Genomic DNA, 7,132 nt, shown 5'->3' on the forward strand with positions numbered 1-7,132 from the left:
TACTCTTGTCCATGATTTTCGTGTGCTTCTAGAGGTTTGGTCCGATTTTCAGTACTCTTGTCCATGCTTTCACATGCTCTGATAGGTAGGTTCGTTCTCAGTTATCCCTGTGTTCATGGTTTTCGTTTGCTTCGATTCGTTCACTCTATTACTCTTGTCTTTGGTTTTCGTTTGCTTCGATTCGTTCACTCCATTACTCTTGTCTGTGGTTTTTCGTTTGCTTCGATTCGTTCAGTCCATTACTCTTGTATGTGATTTTCGTTTGCTTCGATTCGTTCAGTCCATTACTCTTGTCTGTGGTTTTTCGTTTGCTTCGATTCGTTCAGTCCATTACTCTTGTATGTGATTTTCGTTTGCTTCGATTCGTTCAGTCCATTACTCTTGTGTGTGGTTTTCGTTTGCTTCGAGTCGTTCAGTCCATTACCCTTGTCTATGATTTTCGTTTGCTTCGAGTCGTTCAGTCCAATACTTACCCTTGTCTATGATTTTCGCTCTAAGCCCAGTCGCCCTGCGCTCTGGAAATCACATTCCAACTCTATCACCGATAGCGCTCACACCTTGGAAACCACATTTCACCCAGGGGACCTTAGGGTGGATTTTGAGCCTTTCGGGATTGCGAAACCATCATTTAACACTCTAAACTTAATTTCCGCAATCCCAGACGCACTTTCCATATGGTCTCCAAAAATGCGTGTGAGCTGACCTGGTCCCTTATAATAGGCAATGAACACGATTTTGGCAAAATATTTTTTTCAAAATTTTTTGACTCACCGGGTAAAATCGAATTTACTTGGGAAAAATGTTCTAGCAGGGGCCCTCCCATACAAATTTTTTTCTTCTCAAAAATGATTTTCGTTTCACTTTTCATACTCAGGGGAGTCTAAAATTGATGTTTTGAGTCACCGAGAAAAAAAAATTTTTTTGACCCGAGCTTGTGTCGGCGACCCAAAATCGACGCACTTGGGAAAAATGTTCTAGCAGGGGCCCTCCCATACAAAAATTTTTTCTTCTCAAAAATGATTTTCGTTTCACTTTTCATACTCAGGGGAGTCTAAAATTGATGTTTTGAGTCACCGAGAAAAAAAAATTTTTTTGACCCGAGCTTGTGTCGGCGACCCAAAATCGACGCACTTGGGAAAAATGTTCTAGCAGGGGCCCTCCCATACAAAATTTTTTTCTTCTCAAAAATGATTTTCGTTTCACTTTTCATACTCAGGGGAGTCTAAAATTGATGTTTTGAGTCACCGTGAAAAAAAAATTTTTTTGACCCGAGCTTGTGTCGGCGACCCAAAATCGACGCACTTGGGAAATATGTTCTAGCAGGGGCCCTCCCATACAAAAATTTTTTCTTCTCAAAAATGATTTTCGTTTCACTTTTCATACTCAGGGGAGTCTAAAATTGATGTTTTGAGTCACCGAGAAAAAAAAATTTTTTTGACCCGAGCTTGTGTCGGCGACCCAAAAATCGACGCACTTGGGAAATATGTTCTAGCAGGGGCCCTCCCATACAAAAATTTTTTCTTCTCAAAAATGATTTTCGTTTCACTTTTCATACTCAGGGGAGTCTAAAATTGATGTTTTGAGTCACCGTGAAAAAAAAATTTTTTTGACCCGAGCTTGTGTCGGCGACCCAAAATCGACGCACTTGGGAAAAATGTTCTAGCAGGGGCCCTCCCATACAAAATTTTTTTCTTCTCAAAAATGATTTTCGTTTCACTTTTCATACTCAGGGGAGTCTAAAATTGATGTTTTGAGTCACCGTGAAAAAAAAATTTTTTTGACCCGAGCTTGTGTCGGCGACCCAAAATCGACGCACTTGGGAAATATGTTCTAGCAGGGGCCCTCCCATACAAAAATTTTTTCTTCTCAAAAATGATTTTCGTTTCACTTTTCATACTCAGGGGAGTCTAAAATTGATGTTTTGAGTCACGGTGAAAAAAAAAATTTTTTGACCCGAGCTTGTGTCGGTGACCCAAAATCGACGCACTTGGGAAAAATGTTCTAGCAGGGGCCCTCCCATACAAAAATTTTTTTTTGACTCACCGGGTAAAATGGTCGCACTTGGTAAAAATGTTCTAGCAGGGGCCCTCCCATACAAAAATTTTTTCTTCTCAAAAATGATTTTCGTTTCACTTTTCATACTCAGGGGAGTCTAATATTGAAGTTTTGAGTCACCGTGAAAAAAATTTTTTTTGACTCACTGGGTAAAATGGTCGCACTTGGGAAAAATGTTCTAGCAGGGGCCCTCCCATACAAAAAATTTTTATTTCTCAAATCGATCCGTGGTTTCACTTTTCATACTCTAGGGCCCATTTGCTTCAACTTTGGAAAAAATTTTCGATGATGAAAAATTTTCGCCTTCGACGTCCATCGACCACTCGACCCGAACTTGGTACTTTTGTATGGAGGTACCCGAGTGGTGACTTTTTCATACAAAAATTTTTATTTCTCATATCGATCTGTGGTTTCACTTTTCATACTCTAGGGCCCAATTGCTTCAACTTTGGAAAAAATTTTCGATGATGAAAAATTTTCACCTTCGACGTCCATCGACCACTCGACCCGAACTTGGTACTTTTGTATGGAGGTACCCGAGTGGTGACTTTTTCATACAAAAATTTTTTTGCGAATACGTGTTCGTTCGCGATCATTTAGGCCATGAACAACAAGTCCGCTGCGATAGAAATAGTGCATTGTAGTTACTCGACGAGAAAAAAAATCGGGACTTAGAAAAATTTTTGAAAGTCAAATCGTATTGACTTCCAACAACACCTGATAATAAACACACATTGCCTGTTGCACCACAGATCGCATTTGACTTAACAAATCGCCTGTTGGTACGCACATCACCATCGACTTTACCAATCGCGTTTCGCACCGCTAATCCCACTTGGCGTGGAGCCACGCACATAATGTTGCGAGGAGAGTATTAATCGGGACTTAGCGTTTTAAGCTCGCGAACACTCCACTATGGGAGTGCACGCAAGCACCAACTGTACACACACAACACAACAATCACTCTCGCGAACACTCCATTCCCAAAGTGAACGCGAGCACCAGCAAGCATGGGTCGCCTGAGAGGATCGATGCGAACGCATCTCTACAACTCGCAGCTCCCAGCCTGTAGTCCCGTCGTTTGCGGGCGGTCGAAGGTGTCGAAACTAGTTGTATCCACGGTCGACGGAAACACAGCCACCAGGGTTCCCTGTGGTAAGGTACTTCCACGTGCAGCGTGCTCCCGCCCGTTGCGGCTCAGTCTAGTGCTATAGCGGGGATGAGACGTCAGTGTGCGCGGGGCAGCACCGACGGATCTCGGAGGGTTGTTAAGCCCGCTAGCTTCCGATCACCTAATGGGTTTGAGAAGCGCTATCAGCTCGGATTGGATACGACCTTAGAGGCGTTCAGGCATAATCCAGCGGACGTAGCGTCATACCAAAGTCCGGTCGAACTAGTATTGAGCCAGTGGTCCGTACCTGTGGTTCCTCTCGTACTGCACAGGAATTCCGTTAAGATAGCGGCAAACAGCACACACCAGTAGGGTAAAACTAACCTGTCTCACGACGGTCTAAACCCAGCTCACGTTCCCTTGAAAGGGTGAACAATCCTACGCTTGGTGAATTTTGCTTCACAATGATAGGAAGAGCCGACATCGAAGGATCAAAAAGCCACGTCGCTATGAACGCTTGGCGGCCACAAGCCAGTTATCCCTGTGTGTGACATTCGAGCAGTCGAGCTGTTCGGACGTGGTGTATTTTGCTCCTGAGTGAGTTAAAAATTGTGGCGTTAAATTACCTCGGAAAGTCTCGAATTTGTTCATAATCAGTCTATAAGAGGGTGTTTAGAGTGACTTTAGTGAAAACCGGACGAAAATCGGTGCATTAGTGGGCCAAAAAAGTGAAAAACATTGCCCCATACATTTTGTATGGGGAACAATTTTGGCAATAAAACCGTGCTAAATTGGTGAAAATCAACGCGGTTTGCGTTTAAAACGCATAAATAGACGCCAGTGAAGTGTTTTTTACTTATAAACAGTGTTTGCCGGCGATATTTAGCGTAAAATACGGAGTGGCAAATTTGTGCAAACATTTGGAACAACAACAACAACAATAGTGTGTGCGTGTTGTGAGTTTGCGCAAAAATCCGGTCCAATCGGGCCGGATGAGGTGGCAAATGATAGATTCTGTGTCCCCGATCGGCCAATAGCCGAAAACCGGAAGAAAATCGGTGCAGAATTGGGAAAAAACAGTGACGGCAAAAACGCGCATGGTGCTACCGCTGCGGCACGTGTTCTGGAAGTGACAGTTGTATATACAAAAACGTTAATAACTTCGCGAGTTTTGGTCCGATTTGGCTGCGGCTTGCACTGTTGTGCTAGTTTTAGTGCATTTGATACGATCCGTGCATAAAAATAGTGAAAATCGCGAAAATAATTTTTGACATTTTTGTGACAACCCGGGACGACCCAACAGACAAATATTGATAGGCGAGCAGTCCCCAACAGACAATTTTTCAAATTGACGGTTTCTGCTCGAAAACTGCTCGAAACCAAAAAAGACGCAGAAAATTCTGGGAAGCTGTAAGGGGTCATCGGCAGCTCGAATCTGCTCGATTCGGACAGTTTTTATCGAGCTCGAAACTGCTCGAATTCCCGATTTTTGCGGGAAATTGCCGGGAAAAATCTGGGAACGACTGCAAAAATTCGGAAAGGCGTTTGCAAGCAGGGAAACCCCCCCCCCTGACCACTAAGACCTGCTTGGGTCTCTAAAATGGCGACAACTCGTACATCGCGTCCTCGGTCGGAATCGACAGAGGAAAGGCCGGGGCGATCCCTTTCGGCGGTAGAGCCGAAGGTCATTCTCACCAGAGCCTCGGCGTTGGCCTCAAAGTCGGTGAACCCGGACATGGTCGAACTGCGAAAGGTGCTCGGGGAAATGTCCCTCGCCAACGAGCAGCTTCGGGCCATGGTGAAAGAGCTGCAGCAAGAGCTGGTGATGCTGCGACAGCGTACCGTGGCCAACGAAGATATGGCCCGGGAGGAGCGGAAGCTGGCCCGCGAAGAATTTAAGCTGGCGCAAGAGAAATTCCACCAGGAGCTGCAGTGGAATAAGGACCAGGCCCGCCAGTGGTATGAAGAGACGCAGCGTCTCAGAGGCGAGCTGGCAAAGGAGACTGCGTGCCACCAGGAGTTGCTGGCACAGATGCTTGGTTGCGGCGGTAACCAAGCTCTGCAACCGCAGCAGCAGGCGCAGCCAGCTGTTGCGCAGCAGCAGCCTCAGAGGCAGCAGAAACAGCAACAGCAACGGCCTCCGTCGAAGCAGGCGACATCGCAGAGCTCCCTGCAGCAACCGCAACAGCAGCAACAACAACAGCAGCAGCAGCGGATGACGTATGCTAACGTGGCGGCCGAGACATCCGGCACGCAGGCTTCCCAGGGCGGTTCTTGGACGGTGGTGGGGCCTCGTAAAGCACCGCAGAAGTCGCAGCAGCAACAACAACAGCAGCAGCTGGCCAAGCCGCGACCACAATCTGCGGCGGCGAAGCATTCGGCGAAGAAGAAGCTGGACGCCATCGAGGTTGCCCCAGGCGAGGGTCAGTCTTGGACCGACGCGTATCAGCTGATACGCAGCGCTCCGTCGTTGGCCGAAGACCAGGCCAAGCTTGGAGTGGGACGACGAACGACGCGGGACCGGCTGGTCATGAACTTGGAGGACGGCGCCAATGCTGAAGCAATCCTGCAACGAGTGCAGGAGGTCTTTGCACAGTCTGCAGCTCCGGCCACCATCCGCCTGGTGACAGAAACGGTGGAGGTCCGCCTTGATGAGGTGGACCCTTTAGCGGTGGCATTGGATGTGGCGAAGGCGGTGACGACCACCAGTTCGGAGTCGGTGAGCGAATCCGCTGTGCACCTAGTGAAGGCGTGGAACGGTACGCAGACGGCGTACGTTCGGATGACACTCAAGGCGGCGGAGTTGATGCACCAACAGCGAGTACGAGTGCTGCACACCTCATGCTTGGCGACGAAACTGACACCACCGACGCGGGGCCAGCTACGGTGCTTCAAATGCCTGGAGCACGGACACCTGCGGCACCAGTGCAAGAACGGGACGGATCGATCGACGCACTGCATCCGCTGCGGCCAACCGGGCCACCTGGCCCGAGCCTGCACAGCGGAGGTGTGCTGTGCGGTCTGCAAGGGCCCTCACCGAGTAGGACACCCGTCCTGCACCCGGAAGGTCTGAAGGTCTTGCAGATAAACCTCGGGCGCAGCCGTGCAGCGCAGGACATCATGCTGCAGACGGCTAGGGAGATCGGAGCGCAGGTGGTGATAGCGTGCGAGCTGTACAAACCACCTAGAGACAGCGTGCGGTGGGCGGTCGACGAGGCTCAGAGCGTAGCGGTAGTGGCGACTGGCGGCTACCCCATCCAACGACTGGGGAGTTCATCGGTGCCTGGGCTGGTAGTTGCCACCATAGCCGGGATAACGTTTGCCAGCTGCTATGTGTCCCCCAACATCGGACAAGCGGAACTCGGCGACTACTTGGAAGCGGTTGAGCTCACGCTCACGGGGCAGGATCCCATGGTTCTGGCTGGGGACTTTAACGCCTGGAACCAGGAGTGGGGCAGTTCAAGAACCACGGCGAAGGGTGAGGACTTGCTGAGTGTTGTTGAGCACCTCGGACTTCGGACGCTCAACCGAGGGAACACACCCACTTTCAAGGGCAACGGTGTTGCACGGGAAAGCGTCATCGATGTGAGCTTCTCGAGTCCCTGCGTAGCGGAGCCAGGCAGTTGGAGTGTGAGCAGTAGGTACTCTGGTAGCGACCACAACTATGTGCTGTTCAGCGCTAAACTGCCTTCGACCAGCGGCCGACGTGAACACCAGCATCGGCCACACTGCAACGGGCACGGCGGTACAGCAGGCATGACGCGGCACGCGGGAACACGCTACAAAACAAGCCAATTCAATCAGGCTTGTTTTAAGCTGGCGCTTGGGATCGGCCGTTTCGACGATGTAAGCACACCTGAGGGCCTGATCAGGGGGCTCACAGAAGCGTGCGACGCAACGATGGAGAGGATCCACAAGACCAATTTCCGGCAGGCTCCGACGTTATACTGGTGGAACCCGGAAATC

Source organism: Anopheles moucheti (assembly GCF_943734755.1).
Source record: "Anopheles moucheti chromosome X unlocalized genomic scaffold, idAnoMoucSN_F20_07 X_unloc_13, whole genome shotgun sequence".
In the NCBI taxonomy this organism is placed as follows: domain Eukaryota; kingdom Metazoa; phylum Arthropoda; class Insecta; order Diptera; family Culicidae; genus Anopheles; species Anopheles moucheti.